The following is a 23,983-nucleotide window of genomic DNA, read 5'->3' as shown; positions in this document are numbered from 1 at the left end:
TAATTTTGATAATTAAAATAAATTAGATCGAAAAGCAATTTACGAAAGAAAAACCTCGAACTGGTTACTAACGTCTTACTATTAACCTGATGGGTCAAACATATAAGCACGTGGTACTGGTCTCGCAAAGTACACCCCACGTGGGTTGAACATAAAGAAAAGTTGCTATATTGAAAAGACGTTATAATCACACAAGCATTCGCATTTAAGATTGATCTTAGTTAGAGTTACTGATCAACACGTGGTTCCACTTTACTCACAAAGTAGTGACAAAGCAACTACCGGAATATATTCTGAACTTCACACGAGAATTACACTGCGCTGCAATTTAAGATAACATTAGATATTTTAGAGCTAAACCTGAAATAAAGGTGATTAAATTTTCAGTTAGGCTGAACTTAAGAAATCCATTGTCCTACGGACTTAGCAGACACGCGCTTAGCCGGATATCTTACCACTTCAGATGCTCGCCACGGACACCTGGTCCCTTTCTGAGGGTGCCTCACAAATACAAACGGAAGTGGCCGAGGGGCAGCTTCCTATACCAACATGACAAGAGACCATACTAAGGATAGAAACCTCTCTGCTTTTAGAAAGCGTAGCTACCTGTTCCGACGTTAGTCCTACTGTTCTCTAGCAGACAGGCTTGTCTGCTACCCTCAAGCATGCAACTAGAAATACATTTGCTCATTCATCCTCTCACACAGCCCGGAAGGGGGATGACAGTATCTTATCATATACAGTATATAAAAGGGAGCTGATGTAGGTTCCGTATGAGACCGTGTGACATGAATTACATATAAACTGTGTTTTAAAGTGTAGTAGTGTGACAGATCGTTCTTGTTTATGTGTAAAAGTAACACGTTCCACTACTCAGTCTCCTCCCAGATAGTCAGAAACGCCACAGTAAATTTAAGAAATTAAACATGAAAGGAATCCAACAGAGACCTTTCATAACCCCAACGCTCCGGGAAAAGACTGTGCAGGGAATTTTCTGGCCATGCTAGGACATTCCCAAGCAGGCTTCTCACACCCCACTTAAACCAAAAGTGTAAAGAAAAGGCAAAAGGTCACCAGCTACTTGCTAAAACACAATAATTTCAACAAATCTTTAAAATCTACTAATTTCAAACAGAAAAAAAGAACACAATCTGTGACACCTATTTAAAAGATAGTGTAGACCTAATTCGGTCAGCAAGTAAAAACAATGGTTCCTGTGTCATTAATTTGAAAACAATTTCTGGTTGTTACCCTTATGGAGTTCCCCAGTATTTGCTCATTGTTAAGAGCCAACTGATCACAGGAAAATTTATGACTGTTTATTAACAAGTAAAATTTATGAAAATAGCAAAGGTGCCACAGCAATTAAAAAAGAACATGAAAATAACATCAGTTTTATAAAGCAGAACATTACAATGCACAATCCGCAAAACCAAAAAAATGATAAGAGAAAAAAACATGCTTTACAAAGTGGTTATCGCAAAAAAATTGTATATCTTATAAAACTAATAATTTGTAGAATTAAAATAACTTTGTGGCACTAATTTAATCACTCTACTATATTTCAGTTAGTTAGCAAACAATGAGCACTGTGTCATTATACTGAAAATACAATTAATTATGTGATTGTTACCCTTATGGGGTTCCTCACTATAAATATGCCCCATGCAAAGGCTAATCGATCACAGTCCAATGAGAATGAATAGCTATCTGACTGATAAACGAAGCAATGCCACAGGAATGAATTTAGGAAACAAAATATCACAAATCTAATACATCACACAAAAACAAACATTGATAAATAAAACAGCTCTGAAAGTTCAATAGTCACGTCTATAAAAAACACCTATAAATAAAACACCCGCAAAATACAAGAGTCAAAGTCTAAAAAAAAACAATAAATAGAACACCTGCAAAATACAAGAGTCAGTCTAATAAACACCAATAAATCGAACCCCTGCAAAACACACGAGTCAAAGTTTCTGTGACAGAAACACACGTATATGCACTGGACTAAGAACCGTATAATCACTGTTCACTGACACACTCAGTACTTCCACTGTTCCGAGGCACAATATAAGGGGGGGGGGGGGGGGGGTTCGTCGCCGCAGCTGTCAGTAGGGATTTTTGTCCATCTGTTGCGTGCAATCCCGTCGTCTCTGCCCTCTCATGAAGTTTCTCTTGGTGGCCCGTGTCACGTACATCTCGATTTGGTTCCATGTTTGTGTTGTCAAATTCGTGCGGTATCCTCGTTTGACACGCCAGGTTGATATTCCTGGGCAAGGATGACACTTAATGGCTCTTCTTTGTGCCACTCTTAGCAACCAGAGAACATCGAACTATGATTTACTGTCGCTTGACAGTGGGCATCCGTCAGGAAATGTTGATAGGCGTCGTTCAAGTCTGCCAGTTTCTCTGGACAGTATGTGTCAAAAGGCTCCATGCCCTTTGTGTTGTTACATTCTTGAGTTATCCTCAATTGGCTCGCCGGTTTGATATTCCTGGACAAGGATGACACTTAATGGCTCTTCTTTTGTGCCACCCTTAGCGACCAGAGAACATCGAACCATGATTTACTGTCGCTTGACAGTAGGCATCCGTCAGGAAATGTCGATAGGCGTCGTTGATGTCTACAAGTTCTCTGGACAGTACCTGTCAAAAGGCTCCACGCCCCTTGTGTTGTTTCACCGCGGCCGTCTCGTCACGGTCGCGTGCGTGTGTTGCGTTGCCAGCAGATGGATTTCTGCGCGGTGGACCGCTCGTCCATCTCAGGTCATCGCCTCCACGACTGGGGCGGCCGCCCATTAGCTCCAGGTGCAAGGGAAAGTGTTTGTCGCGTGCCCTTCTTTTGTTGTCGACCGCGCTCCCGAAGTGGCCTGGTTGACAGCGTGTCCTGCTGGGAAACCCGCCAGTTTACAACTAGTCCGGCTGCTCCCGCTTTCTTGTAAGAGTTTAGCCGGTTCGCTTTCACGTTCTCAACTGCATTCACAGAAATTTTTCATCATAGTTATGTGATTACACAATGTCATACATAATACCACTTAGTATTGTCTTTCACAATTTTTAAGAACAAAAGTGAGACTTCATTTTTTTTAAATAAAAAAATTAGGTGAATCGACAATATAAAATAAAAATTAAATGACTTGACAATGTAAAAAAAATAAAAGTGAAATGACTTGACAATGTAAAAAAAAATAAAAATTAAGTGAACTGACAATATAATATTTAAATCCACATCACTAATGTGGTTCACTTACGTTTTAATAAATCAAATGCTACTTATTAATTCACTAAAATGAATAGGATTATGCCTTGTCCAAGTATAGGTCAGGACAGCATAGGGTTCACATGTTATTTACGCACACACACACACATGCACACCTGTTGTCTATTCTACAAACTAACTACCCATAAACATGCATTACTCAAAATTTTACTTCAATCCACTACTAGTTAAGCCAACAAGCTACTTCAATGCTATTTCAACACCGTGTATATACCACTACAACATTGTTCTAATTCGTCCTCTTCTTGACGCTCGCGGCATACGTCTTGTCACATGATAAACATGGAGAAACGTTCCTTAAACATACATAGAAGAAAGAACAATGGTTATTTGCAAATCAAAACATTTATACCAGTTCACACACCTGATAAGAGACTCGCAATTATACATTAATCATACTCATATGTTTTATGTATAAACAGTAAGACAATTTCATCTAAAATTACTTTATCACAAGAGTTAATCACGCAGATGACTCTGAAAAGGTTTTTTTTTTTTTTTTTTGCAGTTTATATTACATTTTCTTACCCATTTTGCTGCGATTTCGTTCCTTCTGTAAGTTACCTTTCGCTTCCAAATCAGTTATTTCGCCTGTGGTGGTCATTCTGGATTCATTTCTCATGAATGGCAAAATTGTGGTCACCTCTATTCTGTAAAACAGTATCATCTTAATATGTTGAACTTACAACAGACACAAAAGATCCGAATCCTCCTGTAGTTTAAATGACAAATGTTTTGCTTCATCCTTATTACCTTAAACCAAGCTTTCCTTCGGTCCCATAATCAAAATTATGTAATCTTCCTCTACCTTCAAGAGGGAAATTTCCTCAGTACAAATCATATAGGCTGCAGTGCATCCCGCACCAGCGAAAACAGTAAGCTGTAATGCTCACAGCATCAGCAAAACACATAAACGTCGCTTTTCTAGGACAAGTATGAACGCAGAATAATTTTTCAGGCTCTGGCTCAACATCAATCAAGACTACAGAAAGGATCCATATTTCTGTTCCATTCTCCATTTGATGAAAAACTGCTCGTATTTGACTACCACAATAATATTTTAGGGCCACGTAAATTACACAAACCACAATTCTTCTTTCACCTTGAAGGGAATCAATATACTGACGAAATCCACAGACAGCACTTTACATACTCAGCTATAAAGAACAAAAAAGACATATATCATCAATATTAACATATCATCGCATATTGGGAAGCCATTGGTTAAACAATCGTATTATCGCATCCTGTTTTCAAGATTCCAAACTTACTCATTCCTTTCTCAGAGTTCTCCTATCTTAAAATATTCATACAGCACGCATACTATAGTAAGAGATCCTCATTTATACTGACAGATATAGAATAGTAATAGATAGATAGTAGCACTGAAAGCAGAAAATCGGAAACAAGGCTACTAACAGCTGGGGACCTGGGTTTGCCAGACCCATAATACCCACAGATCGGATATTCCCCTGAGTTTTGCATTAATTCAACACAGATCTTGCTTCCCTCAGGAGCGACTCGTTTCAATTTACACAAAAAAAAACCTAAACAGCATTTCACTCGTTCACAAAGAAACCTTTTATCTTCACGTTTGAACCAAACTAAATCCTAATTGCACAAGAAAAGAAAAAAATTTAAAAACATCACTTCAATCAATCACATAGAAACATCTTTATCATTATTTTTACCAACATATTATTCAAAATGCATTCGTCACAAATTTGAACTAATCAATTCTTTCTCCTCACCGTCCTCTCTACTTCTCACTGTCCTTTCTACTCATTTGCCATGTCGCTCATTTGTTCCGATTGGGCGCCTTCTGCGCTGATCGTTTGTCGTTGCCGGTTTTGTTCATTTTCATTTGCTGGATTATGTCTAGGGTTGGCCGTCCGAATTTCAACATCATGAGGTGCTCCGCCTATAGTCCTATTCCCACCGTGATCACCGTAGTATCGATTCTGGTTGCCGTAACTGTTCCGTTCACGATTCTGTCCACGTCCTCGATCATTTCCGTTGTTCCACCTGCGTTCGCGACTGTTACCCCAGTTTCTATACGGCCGGTCCCGATTATTGTTCCGTTCGCGTCGCTACGACCAGTCACGCCGTTGATTAGTGCTACGGCCACGACTGCGATCGCGCTGCTGTGCCCCGTAATAACTTTGTGCCTGATTAGGCGGGCATTCTGCTGTATTATATTCCAACTCTTGGAGAAGTGTCTTAAACGTTTCCACGTCCTATTTGCATCGTCCCGCAAGAATGACGTGGCGCAAGTGCATCGGCAATTTGGTGATGCATATCCTAATTAGTTCCGCAGGCCCGTATGGGTCGTATAGAAATTTATTTGCCTGCAGCATGTGGTCGAATAGGCGTGCTGGACTGACGAAACCAGACTGGTTCAAATTTGGCAGCATAATTATGCCATGTTTGACCCTATCTTGTGCCGCTTCCGACCAATAGGCGGACAGAAAGGCTTCTCGAAACTCACGAGTGGAGTTGCAGTGACGCGCTGCCGACCTCATGCGAATCGCCAATTCGCCTTCCAAATAGCCACACATATATTCTATCTTATGTGAACTTGCCCAGTTGGGGGGAAGACAAAACTCAAATTGCTCGAGCCATGCTCGTGGATGTATTCCTTTTTGCGAATTTCGAAATATCTCAAACTTTCTCACTGTAAGGAAATGTTTGAAATCAAAACCCCGCATTTCCTCCTGGCGAGGCCCTTGAATGTTTCTATTTTTCTCATGCCTGCCCCTCAAATTACATTCTTCCCTGTCGTCAAAATCTCCCTCGTGGCCGGAGTCCCTCTCTGCACTGTTCGTACGGCTATTTTTAGTGCTATTGGCGAGTTCGGAATCACACGCCATGCAGTTTTCCAAATGCGCCACGCGTTCTTGTAATTCGCCTGTTACAGCTTTGTGCTGCCTGTTCACTTCGAACTGTCCCTTCTGAAATCTAAGAAGCGAACGCACTTCTTCGGTCTCTGCGGCCGCTACCGGTGTAGAATTGTTCTCGCTTTCCGTCAGCTTCATCGTGCCTACAATGTCCGCTAATGCCGCAATCTTATCATGCATTTGTCTCTTGTCCTCCGCCCCAGTCTGCTTCAATTGTTCTACTTGCTGTTCCAGCGCGTGAATCGCTAGACTGTTGCCGCTATTGTGTTGCTAACGCACGTGGGACAATGCGTTTCCGCCTCTTGGACCCTCGAGAGTACCTGCTGGTGTTCTCTTTGGCATTCTTCTCTCAGTGCTTGGAAATTCCTAAGTAGCTGTTCTTCGCTCTCTTTCGATTCCGCATCGCGACTCTGCTTGCCCTGTTCTAAGGCTTGCAGACGATCATCGATTTGTTCAAATGTACAGCCTAATTCTTTCATAATATCACTTTTTATTTCACTTGCCAGACTGTTTATTCTTTGTGAGATATCATCGGACACTCTCTGCATCGACTTGTCAACTTTATTTGTCTGCTGGATTAGTTTTTCGTCTATTTGTTCGCCTAGCTCTCGGATCGATTTTTCTGATTTCTGCGTCATTTGTTCGCCTAGCTCGCGGATCGATTTTTCGGATGATTCTTTTTGTTCTCGGAACGATTTTTCTGATTTCTGCGTCATTTGTTCGCCTAGCTCTCGGATCGATTTTTCAGATTTCTCTGCGTTTTCTTTATTTTGTTGCAATAAGGCTTTCATGAGTTCTGCCAAATCAATTTGGTTAGTTGGAGGCAAACTAATTTCTGGCTCTGATGTGAGCCCATTCGTCCTGTTTTGCATCTCCTCTGAAGTATTCCCCATTGCATATTCGGAACCGTCCGGCGTGTTAATATTCGAAATCAAATTATCCCCATGGTCCATGTTGCTTAAGTTGTCGGACCGCTTACTTTTAGCTTGGTTACGTGTCTGCATTAGTGCAATTTATACCCGGTACGCGACACACTAATCAAAATAAATGTGTCCCCCAAAAATTACGACAGTCACACGAAAGGTACCCAACCTAGTACGCACTTTTTCACACGCAAAACAAATTTATATCTTTCATCGAAGTAAATGCAATTTACAATCGAGAAAAAAAAACACACACACACACATATAAAACACACAAATATAGAAAACAAAACAAGACAAACAAAACAACGCCGATCAACAACGCCGTGAATCTTTTGAAAGTCTGCTCAGAAACAACGCAGAGTGCTGTAGGGGAAAAAAAATTAAGATCATACAATGCTCGCAATCTAACGTTTCAGAGATTCCAGAGCCTAGCGGAATCGCAGAACAGGGTCGCCATGTGTAACGTTGTTGCTTTAATTTGCTATGAAAGCGGTACTGATAGACAATAAAAGCGGGTTAAAAGCTGTGAGCTGTCTGGGGAAGTTAACCGTGCATTACTGCGCAACTGTTTCACCAGGTATCTAGTCTAGGTTTACCAAATTCCCAAACAGACTAACATTAATTATAATCTTTAAATAGTCATACAACAACCGGTAACATATATATATATATATATATATATATATATATATATATATATATATATATATATAAAAGAGAATTTAAATAAAAAGAAAGAAATCAGTTTATATTTGGAAATTTATTTTAAGATTGATCATTGAAATTTCAGCATATTAAACTCGATTCATAACTAAGCTGGTGCCTTATTTAGGATTGTGAAAATGTGAGATTGTAATCTTACGGAACACATCAAATATGGAGCCAAGATTGTGAGACTGCATATAACACTGCATTCATAAAATAACACACGAAGAACATTGAAACATATGCAAGAGGAAATTAACCACAGCCAACCGATTCAATTTTCACCCAAAGAAATTACGTTCGTAGCACAATCCTGTCCGTCATGTAATTACCACACACTGGTATACTAAATTCATACTAACTCTCTGTGAAATCTTCCCAAAAAGAATAGCTGAGGGCTACTTTGATGATTACACCACATGCTTCACGTGGTCAACTTGGTTTACACAAAGCGTATAACTCCACAATAATTTTGATAATTAAAATAAATTAAATCGAAAAGCAATTTACAAAAGAAAAACCTCGAACTGGTTACTAACGTCTTACTATTAGCCTGATTGGTCAAACAGTTACACTGCTGGCCACCGTAGATGCAACACCCTGAAGGAAGCATCCGAATCAAGTGAAATTTACACCATGAGTTTGCAGCGATGAGATATGCAACTGATTAGAATTTCAGCGCAGACGCACATCGCGCGCGCCTGTGGCGCCACCCCATAGCGCCATTTAAGGCTTGGCGATTTCGACGAGTGTACGTTCGGCACTTGTGTTTACCTTGTGGTTGTTTCACAAGACGATCAGTTATGCCTCGTACACAACAGCGAACATCTTTTAATCAAGTATCCGAGTTCGACAGAGGAAGGATAGTGGCTTACCGAGATTGTGGATTATCATACAGAGAAATCGCTAGTCGTGTTGGACGAAACCAAACAACTGTAATGCGGATATGTGACCGTTGGATGCAGGAGGGTACGACGGACCGACGTGATCGATCGCATTCACCTCGGTGCACCACTGCACGTGCTGACAGGCAAATTGTGCGCATGGCAGTGACGGATCGCTCAGTGACATTCCGAACCATAGCACAGCACATTGCGTCTGTAACGCATCATCCAGTGTATGCGCGTACCATTCGACGCCGTTTACAGCAGAGTGGTCTGTCCGCAAGACGTCCATTGCTTCGTCTACCATTGACGCAGAACCACAGACGTCTCCGTCGCCAATGGTGTTATGACAGACGGATATGGACGGCAGAATGGTATGACGTTGTCTTTACTGACGAGGCACGCTTCTGTCTGCAGCACCACGATGGTCGGATTCGAGTGTGGAGACACCGTGGAGAGAGGATGCTGGACAGCTGCATTATGCACCGCCACACTGGTCTTGTACCGGGTATTATGGTATGGGGCGGTATTGGATATTACTCTCGCACGCCTCTAGTACGCATTGCCGGTACTTTAAATAGCCGGCGCTACATATCCGAGGTGCTGGAGCCAGTTGTCCTTCCTTACCTTCAGGGCTCGGCCACAGCCATATTTCAACAGGATAATGCGCGACCACACGTGGCACGCATTGTCCAAAGGCTCTTCGTCAATAACCAGATTGAATTATTTCCCTGGCCGGCTCGCTCTCCGGATCTTTCGCCGATAGAAAACATGTGGTCCATGGTTGCTCAACGAGTGACCCAGATTACATCCCCAGCTGCCACACCAGATGATCTTTGGCAACGTGTGGAAGCTGCTTGGGCTGCTGTACCCCAGGAACACATCCAACGTCTCTTTGACTCAATGCCGAGACGTGTGGCAGCGGTGATCTTCAACAATGGCGGCTACTCTGGCTACTGATTCTGGCAGGAACCACATATCACAGACGTCTGTAAACGTAATCATTTGATACTTGGTCAACATGTTATCTACAAAATAAATTTTGTTGCGCTACCTCTTGTCTTTCTTGGTGTTGCATTTACGGTGGCCAGCAGTGTATATAAGCACGTGGTACTGGTCTCGCAAAGTACACCCCACGTGGGTTGAACATAAAGAAAAGTTGCTATATTGAAAAGACGTTATAATCACACAAGCATTCGCATTTAAGATTGATCTTAGTTAGAGTTACTGATCAACACGTGGTTCCACTTTACTCACAAAGTAGTGACAAAGCAACTACCGGAATATATTCTGAACTTCACACGAGAATTACACTGCGCTGCAATTTAAGATAACATTAGATATTTTAGAGCTAAACCTGAAATAAAGGTGATTAAATTTTCAGTTAGGCTGAACTTAAGAAATCCATTGTCCTACGGACTTAGCAGACACGCGCTTAGCCGGATATCTTACCACTTCAGATGCTCGCCACGGACAGACTGACCTGGTTCCTTTCTGAGGGTGCCTCACAAATACAAACGGAAGTGGCCAGAGGGGCAGCTTCCTATACCAACATGACAAGAGACGGACAGGACCATACTAAGGATAGAAACCTCTCTGCTTTTAGAAATCGTAGCTACCTGTTCCGACGTTAGTCCTACTGTTCTCTAGCAGACAGGCTTGTCTGCTACCCTCAAGCATGCAACTAGAAATACATTTGCTCATTCATCCTCTCACACAGCCTGGAAGGGGGATGACAGTATCTTATCATATACAGTATATAAAAGAAAGCTGATGTAGGTTCCGTATGAGACTGTGTGACATGAATTACATATAAACTGTGTTTTAAAGTGTAGTAGTGTGACAGATCGTTCTTGTTTTTGTGTAAAAGTAACACGTTCCACTACTCAGTCTCCTCCCAGATAGTCAGAAACGTCACATTAAATTTAGAAGAGGAATTTATTCCATAAATGACAACAGATTTAAGAAATTAAACATGAAAGGAATCCAACAGAGACCTTTCAAACTAGCCACATTGCTGCACGCTGGGCAGAAATTTTTTTTTCCATCAGTCGTATAGTGTGGAAAAACTTGGAGCCACTGTCTTTTATGATGAAATACACTCCTGGAAATGGAAAAAAGAACACATTGACACCGGTGTTTCAGACCCACCATACTTGCTCCGGACACTGCGAGAGGGCTGTACAAGCAATGATCACACGCACGGCACAGCTGACACACCAGGAGCCCCGGTGTTGGCCGTCGAATGGCGCTAGCTGCGCAGCATTTGTGCACCGCCGCCGTCAGTGTCAGCCAGTTTGCCGTGGCATAGGGAGTTCCATCGCAGTCTTTAACACTGGTAGCATGCCGCGACAGCGTGGACGTGAACCGTATGTGCAGTTGACGGACTTTGAGCGAGGGCGTATAGTGGGCATGCGGGAGGCCGGGTGGACGTACCGCCGAATTGCTCAACACGTGGGGCGTGAGGTCTCCACAGTACATCGATGTTGTCGCCAGTGGTCGGCGGAAGGTGCACGTGCCCGTCGACCTGGGACCGGACCGCAGCGACGCACGGATGCACGCCAAGACCGTAGGATCCTACGCAGTGCCGTAGGGGACCGCACCGCCACTTCCCAGCAAATTAGGGACACTGTTGCTCCTGGGGTATCGGCGAGGACCATTCGCAACCGTCTCCATGAAGCTGGGCTATGGTCCCGCACACCGTTAGGCCGTCTTCCGCTCACGCCCCAACATCGTTCAGCCCGCCACCAGTGGTGTCGCGACAGGCGTGAATGGAGGGACGAATGGAGACGTGTCGTCTTCAGCGATGAGAGTCGCTTCTGCCTTGGTGTCAATGATGGTCGTATGCGTGTTTGGCGCCGTGCAGGTGAGCGCCACAATCAGGACTGCATACGACCAAGGCACACAGGGCCAACACCCGGCATCATGGTGTGGGGAGCGATCTCCTACACTGGCCGTACGCCACTGGTGATCGTCGAGGGGACACTGAATAGTGCACGGTACATCCAAACCGTCATCGAACCCATCGTTCTACCATTCCTAGACCGGCAAGGGAACTTGCTGTTCCAACAGGACAATGCACGTCCGCATGTATCCCGTGCCACCCAATGTGCTCTAGAAGGTGTAAGTCAACTACCCTGGCCAGCAAGATCTCCGGATCTGTCCCCCATTGAGCATGTTTGGGACTGGATGAAGCGTCGTCTCACGCGGTCTGCACGTCCAGCACGAACGCTGGTCCAACTGAGGCGCCAGGTGGAAATGGCATGGCAAGCCGTTCCACAGGACTACATCCAGCATCTCTACGATCGTCTCCATGGGAGAATAGCAGCCTGCATTGCTGCGAAAGGTGGATATACACTGTACTAGTGCCGACATTGTGCGTGCTCTGTTGCCTGTGTCTATGTGCCTGTGGTTCTGTCAGTGTGATCATGTGATGTATCTGACCCCAGGAATGTTTCAATAAAGTTTCCCCTTCCTGGGACAATGAATTCACGGTGTTCTTATTTCAATTTCCAGGAGTGTAGGCACTTTTTAGAATATTAAAGCCGAAATAGGCACTAACGTCGAAATAGGCTTTTTTAGGTCCTATAGAATTAACGCTATTAAGTGTAAATAGTCATGAAACGCATAAGTACAAATTTTTATGCAAATAGGAACTCGGGAACAAAATAGGTTTTTACCTAAAATCCGCGGTCTAGTTATTACACCTGATGATGAGCATGTAAGAGCCCGAAACCGGTTTTGCTTTAAATATTGGAAAATAAAAAGAACCTTCCAATTGAGACAGTTTCTTCAACCTCTACTCAAATAGTGTTCTAACACCACACGTAGACATCTCGGCACAGCCCTCCTGACGTCACACGACGCTCCCCTCCCCCCTTCTCACCGCTTGCTCCACCATTGTCCTTTTCCATGCTCACCTGATGGGAGGGACCACTACCAGCAAGCCTCCGTATGAGCTCTAGTTTCACTGATTTGGTCGTGGCGGTCACATCTTGAGATGTATGTGAGTAGACGTTACATGTACCATGATTTCTTTTGAAATCTACAACTTACAATTTTAGTACTAGCCCTCCCTCTAATGAACAATGTCTCTCTTTTAGTATTTACCATTGGATTTCGGTTAATATCTCCGTAACCCTGTCGTACTTATTAAACGAACGCGTCACGAAACGTGCTGCTCTTCTTAGGACATTCCTTATCTCCCCTGGTAAGAGCGCGAAGCTAACGAGCAATACTTTTTGCCGAGCGAGTCAGTTGTAAGGTACTTCTTTCTTCGATGAATTGCATATCTTTAAGGTTCTTCCTTTGAATCTCAGACTGACATATGCTCTCCTACACGTTGTTTTATTTGGCCATTCCATTTTAGCTCACTTCGGATGATTTTTTCTAGATATTAACGGTTGTTACAGTGTCGAGTAATTTATCGCCAGAGGTATTATCAAAGACTAACAGTTGGTTCGATCTGAAAGGCACTACTTTACAGTTATTTAGGTTGAAGGTCTAATGTCAGATCCTGAACCAGGCATCATTCTGCTGCAGATCTTCTCGCTTTCCGCCGCTCTTTTCTGGCAATTCTTCTTTCAAGATAACGTCTGCAGCTTCCACGAATAGCCTCACGAAATCTCCACGGTTATACGCCAGATCATTTCAATGACTAATTGTCAAATGGCACATTTCCAGTTCTGATGTGTGTAACGAACATAGGAGCTATTACTTGGGCATTTAATAAAATGAGTATGGTTAAGCCCTCGTTTCTTTAGTGGAAGTGCACTAAAACACCAACCTGCAGCATTATTAGGATGATTCTCAGACATTTACTTTCTCTTTCTGTCTGATTGTATGAAATGGTTCTCACGTCGGAGGGTGGCAACGTCGTACCATTCCATGCAAGATCGATCCCAGCAAAATACTGTCGTGCCTATGCAATCTCCAACCTTAGGGTTGTGTGAGCGTTATCAAGCTGTCGTTCGAGTGAAAAAAAAATGGCTCTGAGCGCTATGGGACTTAACAGCTACGGTCATCAGTCCCCTAGAACTTAGAACTACTTAAACCTAACTAACCTAAGGACATCACACAACACCCAGTATCACGAGGCATAGAAAATCCCTGACCCCGCCGGGAATCGAACCCGGGAACACGGGCGCGGGAAGCGAGAACGCTACCGCACGACCACGGGCTGCGGACGTTCGAGTGAAATATCAGTTGCTAATTGTGAGATAGCACAGAGAGTAAAAATATGGTATTGTAGCAATTTCTAAATCCGAAAATTGTTTTCCGCACAGTAGTATATTCTAAGACAAAAAAAGAAAAACACGAAGAAGAAGACGGCCTACGAAGGAGTTATTGGAAGATAAGATGTACATTTACAGACAAACAAATGATTACGATTTCAGAAAAAATTCGATGATTATTTCAAAATAAAGAACTTCACAAATTGATCACGTCAATAACGCGTTGGCCCATCTCTGGTCCCTATGCAAGCAGTTATTCAGTTTGGCATTGATTGACAGGGACATAGTGCCATATTCTTTTCTGGCCGAGTGCGGGCGGGCATTATCTTTCCGCCTTACGGGCCGAAAACCAGGAGTGATGATCTGGGAAGCCATGTTTTTCATAGCAGGGCGCACCCTTACAGCACAGCGGTAAGTCGACGATATTCTACGCTCCGTTTTGTTGCTCTTCAAGGCAAGCCATCTTGCGATTACGTTTCAGCAAGATACTACCCGCCCGCACATAGCGAGAGTTTTTACTGCTTGTTTCGTTATTGCCAAATCCTACCTCGACTGGCAAGGTCGCCGTATCTGTTCCCAATTGAGGACGTTTGGATCGTTATGGGCAGAGCCTTCCAACCATCTCGAGACTTAGACAATCCAATGTGCCGATTGCACACAATTTGGCACGACATCCCTCAGGAGGACATCCAGCAATTCTATCAGTTAATGACAAGCCGAATAACTGCTTGCATAAGGACCAGAGGTGAACCACTGCTTTATTGACTTGCTCAATTTGTGAAGCTCCTTCAGAATACATTTTAGAGAAGCAACACAAAAGGCAATATATCAGGAAAGAAAGAAGTCTGCAAACGGTAGGACCTAGGAAGACAAGGAACAACGCTCAGAATGAAAAAGGAAGTATCGAATCAACGAAAATTAAACAGAAAGAAACAAAACCAAAGTGGACTGATCGTGCAACGGGTCACCATTACGCAACTATTTCTCCAGAATAAATTTGTTATTTCCATGAAAATGATGCATTACTCGTCATCACCTACAAATTTTTATGACATCACTGTATCTATAAATCATTGTTGCTTTATTTCAGTAAGCAAAGGAGCGAATCATTAGAATACCTAACAAGCTGTTATTAAAAAATGTCACTAACATTGTCTTATCTCCTTTAATTTATAACACATCATAATGTACGAATTTAATCCAGTATGTATAATGATTTGTAATGTACGAAAAATAATATTTTCAGCAGCTGCATCAGAGGATTTAGGTGTGTCGACTGAGTATATACAAACGAAAGTGGTGGAGAGGAGAGCAGTGATTGATCAAATTTGCCTAGCGATACAGCTCGATAGTGACAAAAATTATGTATGTCCGACTGGCAGGAAAAGGTTTAAAAGGTGTACAAAATAAACATCAGAGAAGAGAACTACATTTCCGACCAATGGGATAAAGAATATTTCAGTCGAGATTCTTAAGAAGTGATGTTTAACTACACTCCTGGAAATGGAAAAAAGAACACATTGACACCGGTATGTCAGACCCACCATACTTGCTCCGGACACTGCGAGAGGGCTGTACAAGCAATGATCACACGCACGGCACAGCGGACACACCAGGAACCGCGGTGTTGGCCGTCGAATGGCGCTAGCTGCGCAGCATTTGTGCACCGCCACCGTCAGTGTCAGCCAGTTTGCCGTGGCATACGGAGCTCCATAGCAGTCTTTAACACTGGTAGCATGCCGCGACAGCGTGGACGTGAACCGTATGTGCAGTTGACGGACTTTGAGCGAGGGCGTATAGTGGGCATGCGGGAGGCCGGGTGGACGTACCGCCGAATTGCTCAACACGTGGGGCGTGAGGTCTCCACAGTACATCGACGTTGTCGCCAGTGGTCGGCGGAAGGTGCACGTGCCCGTCGACCTGGGACCGGACCGCAGCGACGCACGGATGCACGCCAAGACAGTAGGATCCTACGCAGTGCCGTAGGGGACCGCACCGCCACTTCCCAGCAAATTAGGGACACTGTTGCTCCTGGGGTATCGGCGAGGACCATTCGCAACCGTCTCCATGAAGCTGGGCTACGGTCCCGCACACCGTTAGGCCGTCTTCCGCTCACGCCCCAACATCGTGCAGCCCGCCTCCAGTGGTGTCGCGACAGGCGTGAATGGAGGGACGAATGGAGACGTGTCGTCTTCAGCGATGAGAGTCGCTTCTGCCTTGGTGCCAATGATGGTCGTATGCGTGTTTGGCGCCGTGCAGGTGAGCGCCACAATCAGGACTGCATACGACCGAGGCACACAGGGCCAACACCCAGCATCATGGTGTGGGGAGCGATCTCCTACACTGGCCGTACACCACTGGTGATCGTCGAGGGGACACTGAATAGTGCACGGTACATCCAAACCGTCATCGAACCCATCGTTCTACCATTCCTAGACCGGCAAGGGAACTTACTGTTCCAACAGGACAATGCACGTCCGCATGTATCCCGTGCCACCCAACGTGCTCTGGAAGGTGTAAGTCAACTACCCTGGCCAGCAAGATCTCCGGATCTGTCCCCCATTGAGCATGTTTGGGACTGGATGAAGCGTCGTCTTATGCGGTCTGGACGTCCAGCACGAACGCTGGTCCAACTGAGGCGCCAGATGGAAATGGCATGGCAAGCCGTTCCACAGGACTACATCCAGCATCTTTACGATCGTCTCCATGGGAGAATAGCAGCCTGCATTGCTGCGAAAGGTGGATATACACTGTACTAGTGCCGACATTGTGCATGCTCTATTGCCTGTTGATATGTGCCTGTGGTTCTGTCAGTGTGATCATGTGATGTATATGACCCCAGGAATGTGTCAATAAAGTTTCCCCTTCCTGGGACAATGAATTCACGGTGTTCTTATTTCAATTTCCAGGAGTGTATATGCACCAGGCTTATGTAATAATAGTGGTCTACGCTGGGAAATCTGTACTGGAAAAACACTCTAAGCCGTTCTTGGAAATATTAAAACCATGCGGATGAGTTTTCACTGAGTAATTAGCGATCCATTTTATTTTAGTAAATAAATTAGATGTGCTGTCTCTTAGTGAAGGTGGACGAACTTTCCAGAAAATATTTTTCATAACTTTACCTAAATGACAATCCCATCACTAAGAGCGAGTATTTTAACACCACAAATGGTCTGACATAATTTACTACTAAATTTGAAATAGCGTAAATGAGGACTACCAGCTGCTATAAGAGAAGTTATAGTTGCTACTTAAACAAATAATACTAAAATAGGAGAACATCTTTGGCCATTTAAAACTCGGTGCAGAGATTTTTATTTCCCCCGGAAGCAGCTTTCATGCACTGGAGCGTTAAGCAAGTAGATTTTTGAACGACTTAAAACAATTTTCAAGTGCCATTAATGAAAACCCAAGTGCTTCGCATGCAAAGGCAGCGCTTTGAAAATTATCTTGTGCGGTTACTTTATCATTAGTGAACAAGCGATACTGCACCTTTACTTGACTTCTTCTAGGTGGGCTTCCTAGCCTACTAGATTGTTAATTTAAAACAATACTTTATTAATCACTGCTAGCTAAATTCAACCTTCGCCCATTGTCACCTGCATTTACAAACATGACAACGCATCAAAACTAAATGGAAGTCAAAATAGAAAAGATTCTACAACTGTACTGGATATAACGTTTTCTTTAAAACAGTGTGGTTACTTACAACAGATGTATATACATCATTCTCGTAAGTGGTAAAACATGGAAGTCGCATACCATGCATAATTTTGCATATCATCATTATCAATGTGCACGACCTAAAATAAAAAATGCAGGGAGTAAAAGTAGGTGCAAGAACAACAGTAATAATAGACAGTAGGAAAACACACATAACTATGAACAATGGAAAGACAAATCTAGCCATAGGAACCCACAAATCACGTGCACAGAGCTGTTTGCAGTTTGCCACATGTGTAGTTTTTTCACCGGTGTATGTATGTGAACCTGATTTATTTGTTTGGCTGTGACAAGAAAAGTCCAAATTCGAAAGAAGGATCGTAAATGAAACACAGAACTTAGTTGAAAGCATGCTTTTTATGAACACAAACATAACAGCCAAAACAGAAGTGAACTACTGGTCAGAGAGTGCAGTTATTTATACAGACATCGAAAATTCCAGAATATACAAACGCAGCATACATGAGAAATTCCAAAACCCTTTCAGAAATGATAAATACAAAATAACAACTGCGGGTGGTCGAGTTTGAAACAGCGTTACGCGCACTACTATTCCAAAACCCTTTCAGAAATGATAAATACAAAAAACAACTGCGGGTGGTCGAGTTTGAAACAGCGTTACGCGCACTGCATTCGTGACAATATTAATGAGGTACGTTACTACATCTTAAGTATGCTTATAAATGTACCACGAAATATGTACTGTGAGACTGTATGTGGACAATAACCTAAAATCTCTGACTGTACACACTTTGAAAGACAATTCCAAATTTTCCCGCACGCTGGAAAGATATGTTGCAAGTGCAAACAGCTGTCTTTATGAGTAATTTGTGGATAGATTTTCGGAGGTTTTTATTCCGATGTCCATGGCGATTTTTTTGAAGTTTACTATTACTGTTTTTTTCGCACATACTATTACCCCATGCATATTATTCGTATATATTAAGTCACTTACATTGACAATCATCCTATTGGTAACTGTGCATGGCATCCGAATGTGTTATAAATTACGAGGACTTTTCTTTTAGGGAAAACTACATCTTCCGTAATCGTAAAAATTTTACATTTTAACTTCCATTTAATTCTACTGGCCTATTATGTTTGTAAATGTCCTTGAGAATGAGAGTCTTTCAAAACTAGCTAGAAGCGGTTCACACAGGTATACTTACAAATAATATTCTGGTGGAAACGATGTGATTCTTCAAATACGTTTATTCGTTATCAACGTGATGCTTGGCGCAGAAACAAAATTTTTACAAGGAAACATATGTAATTTGCTTGATTCAGTAGAGTTCTATCTGAATAAAAGAATTCTGTGATAGCGATGTACGAACTTCAGTGACGGTAGATAGGAGATGTCTGTTGATGGTCACAAATCTAAAATAAATAAAAGTACAACTTTTGAACTCTTTATTAAGCTACTGGTTTCGATGTTACGTTACATCTCCATCAGTCGCCTACACAAACAACAAAATAATCAAGTGTAACACGCTACGGTCGCAGGTTCGAATCCTGCCTCGGGCACGGATGTGTGTGATGTACTTAGATTAGTTAGGTTTAATTAATTCTAAGTTCTAGGCGACTGATGACCTGAGAAGTTAAGTCGCATAGTGCTCAGAGCCATTTGAACCATTTTTGAACCAAGTGTAACAGTCAACAATAATGAAGACGGCAATTATGTGATGAGCGAACAATAGTTTGGGACAAGTGCATATTGCCAACGGTCACATAATAGGTAAATAAGAATCAGATAATATAACGGGGAGGTTAAAAAAATAATTGCCAAAATTCAATCGTGCAGTACTCAAGAATGGGCCGCACTAGTGTCTCATATGTGGTCTCCTTTACAAATGGACCACACCTTCCAGAAAGTCTACCTTTAAACCGTAGTCGACCATTCGTCTTTCCCACTTCAATCCTTACATGCTCGTTCCATTTCATTTCGCTTTGCTGTATTACGCCTGGATATTTACGCGACTTGACTGTGTCAAGTACTACATTGCTAATGCCGTATTTGATCATTGTGGGATTTTTTCCCTATTCAAGTAAATTTTTCTACATTTAGAACCGGCTGCCATTCATCACTCATACGAGAAATTTTGCCCAAATGATCTTGTATTCTCTTGAAGTCATCCACCGACGACGTCTTTCCGTTCACCACAGCATTACAAGCAACCACTCACAGATTACTGCTATCCTTGTCCGTCAGATCGTTTATGTGCACAGAAAATAGGAGTGGTCCTATCACACATCCCTGGCGCATACCTGACGATACCCCTGTCTCGAGGTATCAGTATGTTGTAGGTAACACGTGACGGTCAGTAACGGTTGGGTCCAATGACCAATAATTTGAGGTCAGGACTCAGTCTGCTCAGTTTAAGCACACAGAGGTATAGATCTGGCGTCAGTTCGCTGGTTGCCTTGCCACCAGACAACAGCCCGCGGGTAAGTCCCTGAAGTGCATAGGCTGCTACAGGGACATACGCCACTGAAAGTGCTATATGCCATGCAGTTGGGTAGACTAAGTGTGTAAACATTCATAGCAGCGCTGTCAACCTGAACATACTTGCACCTGATAACCATTACTGTTTTATTTGTCAGTTGAGATCGGATATGCAAGAAGAGCAATACCAAGTACTATCACATCTAAAGCAAATAATTATTTGAGAGATTTGCTGTGATGGCTATAAGCAGCTATTCTATTACTAACGATAGTGTTACCCTTCGTAGTGGGTAATTATTAATATAAGAGTTGTAATTTTATTTTTGCCGACTTAAGACTTGCTACAAAAGTCCTGGTGCCAACAAAGACCGCGTATATTCTATATTAGCTTTTAACGTGGAAATATTTACAAAATAATTCCTGTACATCATGGTTTTATCGTAATTTCAACTAGAGGTGTTTGTTGTTTGTTACAGAATGAAACGTCATCGTCCTCATCATCATCGCTGTGGCCTGAAACCGCAGGTTAGTTGGCAGTGCCTTCTCATTCATCTTATTTAACCATAACATCGTCTTCCTGAAAAGATACACTTTCGTACTCTGTGTTTGGCCCTCCCACTTTCTTGACAGGCGTTCTTTAGTTTATCTATTTGCTCATGTTACTACTTTCATTCCGTAATTGTCTTTAAAAGCACGCTCGACAGATCTTTCTCGCATAGTTCCGCTCTTGATTGTCATACTTTTTGCTACCTTAAAAAATCCATTAAACCTTTTGCATTCTACTTGTATTCAATCTCATACGTACTTCTTTTTTACTTTTAATTGCTTAACTTTTGGCACATTTATGCATGGCTCCATGATTATTTTTTCTATTTGGCCTACAACGGTTTTAATCTTTTTCCTTCTTAATCTTGCCCATTGAAAACGACCCATTCGGTTCTTTGTTTAGACTAGTTACTTTAAATTACCATACCTTCTTAATCGAGGTTTAGCACAAATCAAAACCAGACTGCTTCATTTGAAGTTGGTGATATAACTCCCTTCACTACACGTTTCTTAAGAGCAATACTGACTTTCCTTGTAGAACAATTATATCCTTATCGATTGTTTGCGTAGTCATGAATCTGATACATGGAACAAAACAGTGTTCTAGAGCATGCATTTCAAAGGAACGCGTTTATCCCAAACGCATTTGCTTATGTTACTACACTACTTGCCATTAAAACTGCTACACCTAGAAGAAATACGATGACAAACGGGTATTCATTGGACGAATATATTATACTAGAACTGACATGTGATTACATTTTCACGCAATTTGGGTGCATAGATCCTGAGAAATCAGTACACAGAACAACCACTTCTGGCCGTAATAACGGCCTTGATACGATTCGGCATTGAGTCAAACAGAGCTTGGATGACGTGTACATGTACAGCTGCCCATGCAGCTTCAACACGATACCACAGTTCATCAAGATTAGTGACTGGCGTATTGTGACGAGCCAGTTGCTCGGCCACCATTGATCAGACGTTTTCAATTGGTGATAGATCTAGAGAATGTGCTGGCCAGGGCAGCAGTCGAACATTTTCTGTATCCAGAAAGGACCGTAAAGGACCTGCAACATGTGGGTTTCGCAGTGATCGAATGAAGGGTAGAGCCACGGGTCGCAACACATCTGAAATGTAACGTCCACTGTTCAAAGTGCCGTCAATACGAACGAGAGGTGACCGAGATGTGTAACCAATGGCACCCCATACCATCACGCAGGGTGATACGCCAGTATGGCGATGACGAATACACGCTTCCAATGTGCGTTCACCGCGATATCGTCAAATACGGACGTGGCCATCATGATGCTGTAAACAGAACTTGGATTCATCCGAAAAATGACGTTTTCCCATTCGTGTACCCAGGTTCGTCGTTGAGTACACCATCGCAGGCGCTCCTGTCTGTGATGCAGCGTCAAGGGTAACCGCAGCCATGATCTCCGAGCTTATAGTCCATGCTGCTGCAAACGTCGTCGAACTGTTCGTGCAGATGGTTGTTGTCTTGCAAACGTCCCCATCTGTTGACTCAGGGATCGAGACGTGACTGCACGATCCATTACAGCCATGCGGATAAGATGCCTGTCATCTCGACTGCTATTGATACGAGGCCGTTAGGACCCAGCACGGCGTTCCGTATTACCCCCCTGAACCCACCAATTCCATAGTCTGCTAACAGTCATTGGATCTCGACCAACGCGAGCAGCAATGTCGCGATACGATAAACCGCAATCACGATAGGCTACAATCCGACCTTTATCAAAGTCGGAAACGTGATGGTACAGATTTCTCCTCCTTACACGAGGCATCACTACAACGTTTCACCAGGCAACGCCGGTCAACTGCTGTTTGTGTATGAGAAATCGGTTGGAAACTTTCCTCATGTCAGCACGTTGTAGGTGTCGCCACAGGCGCCAACCTTGTGTGAATGCTCTGAAAAGCTAATCATTTGCATATCACAGCATCTTCTTCCTGTCAGTTAAATTTCACGTCTGTAGCACGTCATCTTTGTGGTGTAGCAATTTTAATGGCCAGTAGTGTATAAATCTGTGTTCTGCCAATAATTTTCTGCTGGTGAACGTCTGTCTGTCGCTGTCATACAGCCAGGATATCGTATTTGGTACAACTGCTTCCGCTTTATTTCATCTAAAGCATTTCTTTTACTGATGCTCTGATGACTAAACTGCTTATACTCCACTTATCTTGAGATAAATATGTTTGGATATAGACTTCATGTTATTCAGTTTTTGCTGTACACATTTTTTATCATCGCTATCTATCGACACATCATATGCGGAGAAAAGAGGTATAAATTCGATATTTCTATCGTTCTACCTGTAACAGTGACGTATGAATGGGATACAGTTATCTGCCTTGTTTTGTATTGAATTATCGTGAGAATAGTGCACCATGGCCAATCTCTGACAAGGCTATAATATTTTCATTTCCTTCTCTTGCAATTGCTCTGCATTATATGACTTTAGTTACTGAAAAGGAAAAAAGTGTCGGAAAACTAGTATTTGACAGTCCATCGGCTTTCACTTCAAAATCTCTGACTGGATATGGAAAGGTAACAAAATAAGCAGCGTCCTTTCCAAAGGAACCACCCTGCCGTATTCCGCAATCATTATAGAGATACCACTGAATTCCGGTATCTGGGTGGCTGGGCGGAAACCGAGCACCGCTATCACAGAATGCGAGTACAGTGCCTTAACCAGTGGGCCAACTCTCGGTGATTGTCACTAAGGGAATATAGTAACTCGGTCTGTGCACATGCATAGGATTATTTTACGGATACTGGTAAAAGAAAATGCATAAACGATGAGAGACAAAAATGACATGATTTTTTTCTCTAATTAACACTTTGAGTGCCAGCCATATGTGCAATCTGCTTACCCCAGAGTCGGCTCAATTCTTCAGTCTCCTTCATTCAGTACCGGCCACTTTTACAGTACTTCGTCCCTTTGGTGCAGATTCAGGAATAATCATAAATATATTTTTCTTAGACAGGAATACAGCTTGTTATTTTCATTTCAAAAACATGTCAGTTACGGTGACCTGCTATGTAGCACTTCATCACCACAATCAAAATTAAAGGAGCTGATTTCTGGTAGGGAAAAAAAACTGTCTTTGCAGGTTATAGACTATTTATGTATACAAACGGCAGAGTTTATGTTATATAAAGAGATCGTGACCACCTTGCACGTTTTCTCCCACTTCTACTTGATGTCTGCGAACGCTTCAGAGATTCTAAGGGCCCTGCAGCAGCAAATGGCATCGTACCTTAACTGTCTTTGCTCGATTCTGAAATAATATGTATATGTTGAACGAATATGA

The 23,983-nt window shown here is 42.7% G+C and overlaps 1 long non-coding RNA gene across 1 annotated transcript in view; it reads left to right on the top strand.

The window, feature by feature from the left end:
* LOC124795134 overlaps positions 1 to 23,983 on the top strand; it is a 655,622-nt gene that overhangs the window by 502,148 nt on the left and 129,491 nt on the right. Inside the window, exon 2 of the long non-coding RNA XR_007016649.1 lies at positions 20,578 to 20,626. This is a non-coding gene — a long non-coding RNA (uncharacterized LOC124795134). The remainder of the gene's footprint in view (positions 1 to 20,577; positions 20,627 to 23,983) is intronic.

This window comes from Schistocerca piceifrons, chromosome 4 (genome assembly GCF_021461385.2).
Source record: "Schistocerca piceifrons isolate TAMUIC-IGC-003096 chromosome 4, iqSchPice1.1, whole genome shotgun sequence".
Lineage (NCBI taxonomy): Eukaryota > Metazoa > Arthropoda > Insecta > Orthoptera > Acrididae > Schistocerca > Schistocerca piceifrons.
This window is presented reverse-complemented; position numbering and strand designations above follow the sequence as displayed.